Source organism: Aythya fuligula, chromosome W, assembly GCF_009819795.1.
Source record: "Aythya fuligula isolate bAytFul2 chromosome W, bAytFul2.pri, whole genome shotgun sequence".
In the NCBI taxonomy this organism is placed as follows: domain Eukaryota; kingdom Metazoa; phylum Chordata; class Aves; order Anseriformes; family Anatidae; genus Aythya; species Aythya fuligula.
Window position 1 is genome coordinate 9,044,993 of NC_045594.1, and position 13,015 is coordinate 9,058,007.

The window sequence follows — 13,015 nt, forward strand, 5'->3', positions numbered from 1 at the left end:
AAACCTAAGGCAAAGGCGTCTTTCAGTAATGAAAGCTGAGGCAGAGGCAGCTTTCAATACCACTCAAAGCTGACGCAGAGGCGTCTTCCATTAGCTACTCGAAGCTGAGGGAAAAGCAGCTTTCAGTACTCAAAGCTGAGGCAAAAGCGTCTTTCAGTAGTCACTCAACGCTGAGAGAAAGGAGGCTTTCAGTACTCATTTATAGCTGAGGTAAAGGTGGCTTTCAGTAGTCCCTCAAATCTGAGGCAAAAGTAGCATTAAGTAGTCACTCAAAGCTGAGGCAAAGACAGCTTTCAGTACTCACTCAAAGCTGAGGCAAAGGTGGCTTTCAGTCCTCACTGAAAGCTGAGGCAAAGGCGGATTTCAGTACACAATCATAGCTGTGGCGAAGGGGGCATTCAGTACTCATTGAAAGCTGAGGCAAAGGCGGCTTTCAGTACTCAATGTTGACGGAAAGGCGGCTTTTAGTATGCACAGATGAGGCTTAAGCGGCTTTCAGTCCTTACTCAAAGCTGAGGCAAAGGCCGATTTCAGTACTTACATCTGAGGCAAAGTCAAATTTCAGTACTCACACAAAGCGGAGGCAAAGGCCGGTTTCAGTACTCAAAGCTGAGGCCAAAGCATCTTTCAGTAGTCACTCAACGCTGAGGGAAAGGCGTCTTTCAGTACTCATTCATAGCTGAGGCAAAGGTGGCTTTCATTAATCCCTGAAATCTGAGGCAAAAGTAGCATTAAGTAGTCACTTAAAGCTGAGGCAAAGATAGCTTTCAGTAGTCACTCAAAGCTGAGAGAAAGGCAGCCTTCTCTAGTCATTGCTGAGGCAAAGGCAGCTTTCAGTACTCAATTCCGAGTCAAATGCAGCTTTCAGTACTCACAGCTGAGGCAAAGTCGGCTTTCAGTACTGACACCTGAGGCAAAGGCGTCTTTCAGTAGTCACTCGCAGCTGAGGCAAAGGCAGCTTTCAGTCCTCACTCAAAGCTGAGGGAAAAACAGCTTTCAGTAGTCAAAGCCAAGGCAAAGGCGGCTTTCAATACCACTCAAAACCAACGCAAAGGCGGCATTCAGTAGTTGCTCAAATCTGAGGGAAAAGCAGCTTTCAGTACTCATAGCTGAAGCAAAGGTGGCTTTTAATTCTCAAACTGAGGCAAATGCAGCAATCAGTACTCAATTCTGAGTCAAAGGCAGCTTTCAGTACTCCAAGCTGAGGCAAAGGGGGCTGTCAGTAAAGAAAGCTGAGGGAAAGGGAGCTTTCAGTACTCATTGAAAGCTGAGGCAAAGGCGGCTTTCAGTACTCAAAGTTGAGGCAAAGGTGTCTTTCAGTACTCATTCATAGCTGAGGCAAAGGTGGCTTTCATTAATCCCTCAAATCTCAGGCAAAAGTAGCATTAAGTAGTCACTTAAAGCTGAGGCAAAGACAGCTTTCAGTAGTCATTGCAAGCTGAGGCAAAGGCAGCTTTCTCTAGTCATTGCTGAGGCAAAGGCGGCTTTCAGTATTCAAAGTTGAGGCAAAGGTGGCTTTCAGTACTCAAAGTTGAGGCAAAGGTGTCTTTCAGTACTCATTCATAGCTGAGGCAAAGGTGGCTTTCATTAATCCCTCAAATCTGAGGCAAAAGTAGCATTAATGTGAGAAACACTCCGTAGCCAATAACTTAGGCTCAGGCGAGGATCTCAGTGAAGTAGTAATTTATTCGCGATTGCAATGGCGGGCGCCCCACAAGCAGGAGAGAGCACATCTACTAGTTCCAAAACACAGTTTATATACCTTTTGATGGCAGGACCCTCCCCTGTTTCCCCACTGAGTGGGTAATCCAGGTTCACAATCTATCTGATGCTTCACAAACAATGCATGGCCTTCAGTCGCCGGCCTGTTAAGTTTCAAATTTCTTTTGACATTTTTACTGCTTGAAGTGGTAATGTTTCTTCACTTATCTGACTTGACACCGTGATTTTCACCTAATTGTCCTAAGGAGTCTGATTGTCTGCATTTTACAAGGTCGCCTGCTAAACTTTCTTATCACTGTAAGCATATCTCAGTACCACATTCCCTCCTTCTAAACAATGTAACTCTGCAAAAACAACATTTCTATTCCCACAATTCCCCCCTTTTCTTTTTTTTATAAACTGTTGATTTTTGCAAAAACTCTTTTTATTTTTATTTATTTATTTATTTTAAGTGTAATTTGGTAAATATCTTCCTCTTCTTCACTTTCTTTTCTCTCCATTTCCTCTAATATAATCATTTTATCTTAGTAGGGTGGTGGATCTATGGTCATTTGTTTCAATAATGTGGTTTCCAATAACCGCTAGACAAGTCCCCTTACACAGGGGATAATGCAACAGCCAATAGCTGTCAAAACTCCTGCTACTACAATCAAGGATGTAAATATGGACATTACCATCCCTGTCCATTTACCAAACAAAGATTTCAACCATCCTGTGATGGGAGTGTCTGCTCCCGAATTTTCTGCCAATTCATTGGCAAGGGTGGTAAACCCTTGCAATGCTCTTGTTACTGTGCCATCCAGGGCAGTATTGTTAGGGATAAAAGTACAACAATGGTTGCCCAGCATCACGCATACACCACCCTTCTCCATGAACATCATATCTAATGCTATCCTGTTTTCCCAAGCCATTTTGCTGATGGCATCTAGTTGTTCAGCGATTCCTCTCATCGCATCCTTGGTATAATTGATGAATCTCTGCTGATTATAATAGAAATAATTAATCCAATCCACATTTTTATTGATTGTTACCCACCAGAACAGTAACTCAAACCCTGCAGCAATTTAATTTCTGGCTTTATGTTCATCCGGAACTCCTCTAGGTACCCCAATAGAATCTATGTATACTCTATCATCAAATGATATTCCTAAGCCTCTTTTACCTCTTCTGGGTATTTGTGATGTTTCTCTTTCAAATGCCAGGGTGAAGGGTATAGCTAATTGAACAAGTGCACAAGTGCCTTCCCAATTAGATGGTAGGGTGGACCGTAAGATCTTCCCTCCACCGTACCACCAGAGATCTGCCCTGGGGATCTCTAGTCTTGAGCAGTTTCCCATCAAGTCCTTGGTAGCACAAGGCAAATTCTCCCAGATGCCAGGTAGCACTCCCACCCTGCCGTGAGAGGCAAGCTGTATGGTTACCTATAGCTGTAGAGAATGCAGGGGGAACAGTGATATTGCTATCACGCAAGGAACAGCAAAGAGAGACTTACAGGCCTCATTTCCCCAGGCAGTCTTTTCTTGGTACAATGCAATCACACATCGCATCCCTTGGGAGTCTTCGGTCCACCCCCATGGGAAGGGCACTATCTGGGCAATCGGTCATCCCGAGGCACAAGCATAGCAGTAGCTACGGTTGAGACTCTGGACAGTATATTTGACCCATTCTATCCAGGCATTCACATCCCCATACCCTGTTTGAATCTCAAATGTTTGAACTGCCACATTTCAGAGGGCCTCCTGTTTTCTCTCCTGTTTTCTCCTTGAGTTTCTCCCTTTCTCTGATGGCAATAGAGGATTGTTTACATACAGCTATTCTCAATCTGGCTATTGTGTCTCTCCCAGTTTTTTGTTCTTTCTGCTCAATTGTCATTGGGCATTTAAATCTCCACAAGCTAACACCTCACAAGCATCAAACGTGATGGCTTGTGGTACATAACCCTCTGTCACAGTCACCCATATTTTGATGGGGTATCCCATTTTTGCTATTATCTGGTCATGCCTTTTCCAAGTTACCAATTGACCGAGGCCTTCTCTGAGGCCTAGAATCACTAAAAACAAAATTAGTAATCAATTTTTCCCTGTCATTATTTTTTAACCTTAGGTTTCCAAATAATTATTGATACAAAAATAAGATGTACACTACTACTATAACAACCCCCCCCTCGGGAGCACTGCAGTTCGCTATAGGTCTGTCCTTTCTCTCAATCACAAGTCACACTCGTTAGTTACCTGTGAAAATAAAAGGTTAGTTTACGATTGTAAGCTCTTATCCTGCTCAGAGTCCACTACGAGATTTTTCTCTTCAATTTCAACTTCCAACAAGTCTTTTGTAGGAACAGCTTCCCAGGTACTAGCGTCGACAGATGCCTTCACTCGAGTATAGTGAGTCCAACCTTTTTCCGCAGTTCTTATGGCTGTTTCAGTGGTCAGTAATTGTCCTTCCCATTCAGGCCGGAGTTGACTCTTTCCAGGTCCAAATCAGGACCCAGTTTCCTGGGTGATGGTGGTGAATGGGGAATTCCAAAGGTGGGGTTTGAGCCGACAACCCACAGGTCCTGAGAGATGACAAAGAAGAGGACAACCCCAGAATACAGTTCTTAAGAAAACTCTCTTGTTTTGAATTGTGGTATCTCATCCCTTCTGCCCAGATAGGGCAATCTGAACAGCGTCTCATATGGTGAAATTCCTATATCCTTTCTTGGTGCTGTTTAAACCTGTAGGAGTAAGCATTTTACCCAAGGAAGTTGGGTTTCTAACACTAGTTTAGTTAATTGTTTCTTTAATGTCTGATTCATTCGCTCCACCTTCCCAGCAGAGGAGGGGTGCCAGGGGCTGTGAAAATCCCACTCAATCTCTAAGGCCTGCTTTAACCCTTGCAGTAAAGCTTACACCCATCCAGTCACGTGGTCAATTAGGACAAACAAGTAACTCAGTAAAGTTTACCTGTATACTTTGGAAAGATCAACCCCTGGCTCCCATCCCCCTCTAGATGGGTTACAGAAGACCTTTTTATTTACCTTTTGACATATGGTACATCCTCTACATATGTGCTTCCCTAAAGTGTATATTCCTACACAGACATACATTCTTAGCACAATATCACACATTGCTTGCACCTCCCAATGACTCTTTTGATGTAAAACAGTTAATATTTGCCTCATTATCACTTTAATCAGCATTTCTCTCCCATCAGGGAGTATCCGTTTTCCTTCAGACTTCATGGCTCCTGATTCCTTAAAAAAAAACATTCTTTTAAAACTTTTTAGTTCTTTCTTAATTTTCAACAATTCCCTGAATCCTCTCTGGATTTATTCTTCATTTTCCCTCAGACATTAGATGCCTTAAATACCTGACTTCTCTTTCTCCATATTGTAACTTTTTTTTTTTTTTTTTAATACTCCCAAGCCCTGCTTTCCCAGAAAGTTGAATAGCTTGTTAGTAGCTTTCTTCACAACTCTTTTCTCCTGTCCTGACAATAGAAAATGATCCACATATTTGTAACATTAATACTTCCTTGGGAGGTTGTAATTGCTCCAAAATCTTTTTTAAAACTTACCCATATAGATAGGTGGCCCTGTAAACCCCCCGAGGTAAAATTGTCCACCTATATTGTTGCTTCCGCCCCCATTTCAGGGTCTTTCCAGTCAGAGGTGAATATACATTTGCTCTCAGGGCCTGAGAGCAAACATTAATAACACTGTTATTCCAGTCTAATAATTTACTAGTTGAATGCCCAATTTAATCATCAAATCCCTTCCGAACAAGTTAGTCTGTGCCTTGGATACATAAAATAATTGCCCAGCGATCATTTTATTCCCTTGTCTTAGCTTGGTATCCCCCAAAAGTGGCACTGTTATCCCAGCCCCTTCTACCCCCATCACTTTTTAGGGTTTCATTAGTTAATTTAATCCCTGATACTTTACAAGTCAGTAATGACCTAGCTACCCCAGTGTATTGGGTTTGATGGCAAGGTTCGGGGGCTGTGAGTGGGGGGGTGGGAAACTGCAGTGGCAGCCCCCGTGAGAAAAACCCAGAAGCCTCCCCGTGGCAGATAAGGGACAATTTCATCTGGCCCCAAAGGGGCCCACTGCTGCCCAGAGCCAAGCCATGAGCAATACAGTCCGTGCCTCTGTGAGAGCACATCCACGAAAACAAACAAACAAAGAAACAAACAAAAACCTGCTGCTCAACAGCAGTTGGGAGAGCGAGAAACCCCCCCCGCAGACACCAAAGTCAGTGCAGAAGGAAGGGGAGGAGGTGCTCCAGGCGCTGGAGCCGAAGCCCCCCTGCGGCCGCTGGAGAGGCCCCTGGTGGAGCAGGCTGTTCCCCCCTCCTGTCCCCCTCCCCAATGCTTGGGAAACTGACCAAACACCACAGCAAATATGCAAATATACCAAAACTTCTAGACTGTTACTTAGATAATGTCTACATCTCCTTTCCCTGCTCATTCAACTTCAAACAGCTCTGTTAAATACTACATGCCACACCTTTAACACCTTCAGCAACCCTTTTAACACTTCCTTTATCTTTTTCCAGCCTGTACTTTTCTAATACCAGCACCAAAGGCTCAGTCAGGGTCCAACTTAATTCCATACCTTTTCCCTCCAAGATACTGAAACAACATATCAATATAGCATATTTCATCCCATTTTCCTTCTTTCCTCCTTCTTCCACTCCAGATATTCCTATTCGAAGTGGCCAGCCTGGCCACACTTAAAACATCTTATGAAAGCCTGTCTCTGCTAGGACTCGGGCCACAACACAGGCAGCCTTCTTTGCCTGCCATTCCTTCATCTCTCTTCCTCTCCTTTCCATCCTGGCCCTGACTCCCCCTGAAAATTTTCTTCATCTTTCTCCAACCCTCTGCCTCACTACCCGCTGCACTGTCAATACCATTAGTTTCAATCTCTTTTTTTTTTTCCTTCTTATCTCCCCTCCAGACACACACCTCCAGGGCCTCCCACAGGAGGGTCCCCCAGTGACTGTTCACTACATCCCCCCACCTTCTGAAGCATTTTCTGCGTATTTTGCCAGGCTTTAATCACACAATGAACTTTCAAGAGCCCTTGGGATACTGGGTCATCAGGTCTCATCCCCAAGTACTTTCTCATTCTGACCCCAAGTCTCTCATATGATTTCTGTGTTGCACACTATTATTATTCCAGCCAGGATTGACAAGTGGGTATTTCTGCCCTACCGGTATTACCCCTGGTCTTGGAGGATGAGCTCTTTCTCATTCTTGTATAGCAGCTCTCCTCCTGATCATTCCCATTTCTTTCCTTGTAAACAACATACTTATAGACATAATTCCCTCCCCCAAGAGTATAAATCAGGTCGTAGGAACTGGTCTAATTGTTCAACTAGGCTGTTGGGGTCCTCGAATAAAGACTTCCTCTCCTTCTTAAAAGTCCTAACCTCTCTGCTGGTAAGGAGGAGGGGGTAGTTCACCTAAGAGGATACACAGTTAGTGTTAGTACTGTTAGTATCAGGGAAGGCAAAATTCTCAATATATCTTCTACCTTGTTCTAATTCTTGCCAGAGCCTAGAGTACGATACTTCTTTAGGGACAGTGTTAATTACAGTCCCTGTCTCCCTTCCTGGAGTGACTGCTGCTGCCACCAGTTCAATATTAAGATTATAGGGAGCATAACTTGGCTCCTTCTCTGAAAAAGGAATCTTATTGTTTACACATAAATTTAAAGCCTGAATTTTCATCAGACCCGTATTTTGGCCAAAATACTGCTGTTTCCTTAATTGGTTCTTTTGTCCAGACTGATACACAATATTTAACCTTTTTTTTTTTTTTTATAATTATTTTTCTTTTACAATCCCTCTAATTTTGGGATTATGTTTCCAATTTCTTATCATTCTTCAGGAAGAACTATTAGTAGGCACTCCCCCAGGGATATCTCCCTGTCCCCTGGAACTCATATTTTCCCATTTTTCCTAACCCTCGCCAGTATGTGCTACAGAAATTTCCCTTCTGCAGTGTACCACACACCAACGTACTGAAAAATGGGGGTGTACCGCCAAGCACTTCCCCGTGCCAGCGTTACCGCACACCTGAGTTTACCAGATTCCCTGGTGTACTTCCAAGCACTTCCCCGTGCAAGGATTACCGTACACCAGATTCCCCTGGTGTAGTGCCAGCACTTCCCCGTGCAAGGGCTTACCATACATCAGATCACCCGACCCCCAAGGCAATACTTAATATTTCTTACCTTGGTCTGTGCACAGAGTTACCGGATCGATTCGTAAAAACCCGGAGTGCCTACCTTCTTCCTTTCCCCACTACTTCACGGATCCTGCCTCTTTAACCAGTCTCGGGCCCTCTGTCAGCTTTCCGCAGAACCGCCACCGTAGATGCACAGGACCGCTGAAATCAGCGGGGCATGCCTTCCTGCTGCTGCGGCGGTGGGGCTCCCCAGTAGGTGACTGGATCCCGGACGAGCCCCCAAATTGTGAGAAACACTCTGTAGCCAATAACTTAGGCTCAGGTGAGGATCTCAGTGAAGTAGTAATTTATTCGCGATTGCAATGGCGGGCGCCCCACAAGCAGGAGAGAGCACATCTACTAGTTCCAAAACACAGTTTATATACCTTTTGATGGCAGGACCCTCCCCTGTTTCCCCACTGAGTGGGTAATCCAGGTTCACAATCTATCTGATGCTTCACAAACAATGCATGGCCTTCAGTCGCCGGCCTGTTAAGTTTCAAATTTCTTTTGACATTTTTACTGCTTGAAGTGGTAATGTTTCTTCACTTATCTGACTTGACTTGACACCGTGATTTTCACCTAATTGTCCTAAGGAGTCTGATTGTCTGCATTTTACAAGGTCGCCTGCTAAACTTTCTTATCACTGTAAGCATATCTCAGTACCACATTCCCTCCTTCTAAACAATGTAACTCTGCAAAAACAACATTTCTATTCCCACATTAAGTAGTCACTCAAAGCTGAGGCAAAGACAGCTTTCAGTACTCACTCAAAGCGGAGGCAAAGGTGGCTTTCAGTCCTCACTCAAAGCTGAGAGAAAGGTGGCTATCAGGACTCAAAGATGAGGCATAGGCGGCTTTCAGTAGATACTGAAAGCTGAGGCTAATGCGGATTACATTACCTAAAGCTGAGGCAAAGGCAGATTTCAGTACTCACAGCTGAGGCAAAGCGGCTTTGAGTACTCACTCGAAGCTGAGGCAAAGGCGGCTTTCAGTACTCACTTGAAGCTGAGTCAAAGGTAGCTTACAGTACTGAAAGCTGAGGTAAAAGATGTCTTTCGGTATGCAAAGCTGAGGGAAAAACAGCTTTCAGCACTCAAAGCCGAGACAGAGGCAGCTTTCAATACCACTCAAAGATGACGCAAAGGCATCTTCCATTAGTTATTCAAAGCTGAGGCAAATGCAGCTCTCAGTACTCAAAGCTGAGGCAAAGGCTGCTTTCAGTAGTCACTCAAATCTGAGAGAAAGGTGGCTATCAGGACTCACAGTTGAAGCAAAGGCGGCTTTCAGTACTCAATTCTGAGGCAAAGGTAGCTTTCAGTAGTCACTCAATTCTGAGGCAAAGGTGGCTTTCAGTCCTCAAATCTGAGGCAAAGGCGTCTTTCAGTCCTCACTCAAACCTGAGGCAAAAACAGCTTTCAGTACTTAAAGCCAAGGTTAAGGCGGTTTTCAATACCACTCAAAACCGACGCAAAGGCGGCATTCAGTAGTCATTCAAATCTGAGGCAAATGCAGCTTTCAGTACTCACAGCTGAGGCAAAGGTGGCTTTCAGTACTGTCGTGGTTCCGCTCGAGTCGGCAGCCGAACTCCACCACAGCCGCTCTCTCACTCCCCCTCCTCAAAGAGGAATGGGGAGAAAATATGTGAAAAGGGCTCAAGGATTGAGATAAGGACGAGAAAATCACGCAATAATTATTGTAACGGGCAAAACAGACTCAGCATAAGGAGATAGTAAGATTTATTGCCTACAACTAACAAGGGAGAGAAGTGAGAAAACAAAGGGAAAAAAAAAAACAAAAACACCTTCCCCCCATCCACCCTCTTCCACCTCCTCCCCCCGAGCGGCGCAGGGGAACGGGGGAATGGGGGTTATGGTCAGTCTACAGCACTTCTTCTCTGCCGCTCCTTCTTGGTCACTCTCGTCCCCTGTGCTGTGGGGTCCCACCCACAGGATGCAGTCCCTGATGAACTGATCCGGCGTGGGCTTCCCACAGGCAGCAGCTCTTCCAGAACTGCTCCAGATATGGGTCCGTACCACGGGGTCCATCCCTCAGGAGAAAACTGCTCCAACCTGGCTCCCCTACGGGCAGCAGCTCCTTCCAGGTCACCTGCTCCTGCGTGGTCTCCTCTCCACGGGCTACAGGTCCGGCCCGGAATCTGCTCCGGCAGGGGTCTTCCACAGGCGGCAGCCTCCGTCGGTGCAGGGCCACCTGCTCCACCGTGGTCTCCTCCACGGGCTGCAGCATGGAACCCTGCTCCACTGTGGTACTCCATGGGCTGCAGGGGGACATCCTGCTTCACCATGGTCCTCACCACAGGCTGCAGGGGACTTCTGCTCCAGCACCTGGAGCACCTCTCCCCCTCCCTCTACACTGACCTTGGCACCTGGAAGGCTGTTTCTCACTCCCGGCTGCTGTCTGGCGCAGCGTTTTTTTCCCTGTCTTAAATATGCTCTCACAGAGGCGCAAACAACATCGCTTATTGGCTCAGCTCTGGAAAACAATGGGGCCCTTCCCAAACATGGGGCAGCTTCTAGATCTTTCTCACAGAAACCACCCCTATGGCTCCCTGCTACCAAAACCTTGCCACGTAAACCCACTACAAGTACTCACTCAAAGCATAAGTAAGAGATGTCTTTCAGTACGCAACGCTGAGGCAAATCTGTCTTTCAGTAATCAAAGCCGAGGCAGAGGCGGCTTTCCATACCACTCAAAGCTGATGCAAAGGCGTCTTCCATTAGTCAGTCAAAGCTGAGTGAAAAGCAGCTTTCAGTACTCAAACCTGAGGCAAAGGGGGGTTTCTGTAAACAAAGCTGAGGCAAAGGGGGCTTTCAGTAGTCCTTCAAAGCTGAGGCAAATGCAGCTTTCAGAACTGAAAGCTGAGGCAAAGGCAGCTTTCAGTACTCCCTCAAAGCTGAGGCAAAGCAATCTTCCAGTACTCGAAGCTGAGGGAAAGGCGGCTTTCAGTACTCAAAGTTGAGGGAAAGGCGGCTCTCAGTACTCAAAGCCGAGGCAGAGGCTGCTTTCAATACCACTCAAAGCCGACGCAATGGCGTCTTCCATTAGTCACTCAAAGCTGAGTAAAATGCAGCTCTCAGTAGTCAAAGCTGAGGCAAACGGGGCTGTCAGTAAACAAAGCTGAGGCAAAGGGGGCTTTCAGTACTCAAAGCAGAGGCAAAGGTGGCTTTCAGTACTCACATCTGAGGCAAAGTCGGATTTCAGTACTCAATGCTGACGGAAAGGCGGCTTTTAGTATGCACAGATGAGGCATAAGCGGCTTTCAGTCCTTACTCAAAGCTGAGGCAAAGGCCGATTTCAGTACTTACATCTGAGGCAAAGTCGAATTTCAGTACTCACACAAAGCGGAGGCAAAGGCCGGTTTCAGTACTCAAAGCTGAGGCCAAAGCATCTTTCAGTAGTCACTCAACGCTGAGGGAAAGGCGTCTTTCAGTACTCATTCATAGCTGAGGCAAAGGTGGCTTTCATTAATCCCTCAAATCTGAGGCAAAATAGCATTAAGTAGTCACTTAAAGCTGAGGCAAAGATAGCTTTCAGTACTCACTCAAAGCTGAGGCAAAGGCAGCCTTCTCTAGTCATTGCTGAGGCAAAGGCGGCTTTCAGTACTCAAAGTTGAGGCAAAGGGGGCTTTCAGTACTCATTCATAGCTGAGGCAAAGGTGGCTTTCATTAATCCCTCAAATCTGAGGCAAAAGTAGCATTAAGTAGTCACTCAAAGCTGAGGCAAAGGTGGCTTTCAGTCCTCACTCAAAGCTGAGGCAAAGGCTGCTTTCAGTAGTCACTCAAATCTGAGGCAAATGCAGCTTTCAGTACTCACAGCTGAGGCAAAGGTGGCTTTCAGTACTCACTCAAAGCATAAGGAAGAGATGTCTTTCAGTACGCAAAGCTGAGGCAAATCTGTCTTTCAGTAATCAAAGCCGAGGCAGAGGCGGCTTTCCATACCACTCAAAGCTGACGCAAAGGCGTCTTCTATTAGTCAGGCAAAGCTGAGTGAAAAGCAGCTTTCAGTACTCAAAGCTGAGGCAAAGGCGGAATTCAGTATTCAAAACTCACGCAAATGCGGCTTTCAGTACTCCCTCAAAGGTGAGGCAAAGCAGTCTTCCATTACTTAAAACTGTGGGAAAGGCGGCTGTCATTACAAAAAAGATGAGGCAAAGGCGGTATTCAGTATTCAAAGTGAGGCACAGGCAGCTTTCAGTACTCACTCAAAGCTGAGGCAAAGGCGTCTTTCAGTCCTCACTCAAAGTTGTGTCACAGGCGGCTTTCAGTACTCAAAGCTGTGGCAAAACCGTCTTCCAGTACTCGAAGCTGAGGGAAAGGCGGCTTTCAGTAGTCACTCAAACTGAGCCAAAGACGGCTTTCAGTATGCAAAGCTGAGAGAAAGATGGCTTTCAGTAGTCACTCAAAGCTGAGGCAAAGGCGGCTTTCAGTACTCACTTAAAGCTGAGGCATAGGCAGCTTTCAGTAGTCAATCTGAGGCAAAGGTGGATTTCAGTACACTAAGCTGAGTAACAGGGTGGTTTCAGAACTCAAAGTTGAGGTTAAGGCGTCTTTCATTACTCAAAGCTGAGGCAAAGACGGCATTCAGTACTCAAAGCAGAGGCAAAGATGGACTTCGTTACACTCAGCTGAGGAAAAGGAAGATTTCAGTATACATAGCTGAGGCAAAGGTGGCTGCAGTACTCAAAGCTGAGGCCAAAGCGTCTTTCAGTAGTCACTCAACGCTGAGGGAAAGGCATCTTTCAGTACTCATTCATAGCTGAGGCAAAGGTGGCTTTCATTAATCCCTCAAATCTGAGGCAAAAGTAGCATTAAGTAGTCACTCAAAGCTGAGGCAAAGACAGCTTTCAGTACTCACTCAAAGCTGAGGCAAAGGCAGCCTTCTCTAGTCATTGCTGAGGCAAAGGCGGCTTTCAGTACTCAAAGTTGAGGCAAAGGGGGCTTTCAGTACTCAAAGCTGAGGCAAAGACAGCTTTCAGTACTCACTCAAAGCTGAGGCAAAGGCGTCTTTCAGTCCTCACTCAAAGTTGTGTCACAGGCGGCTTTCAGTACTCAAAGCT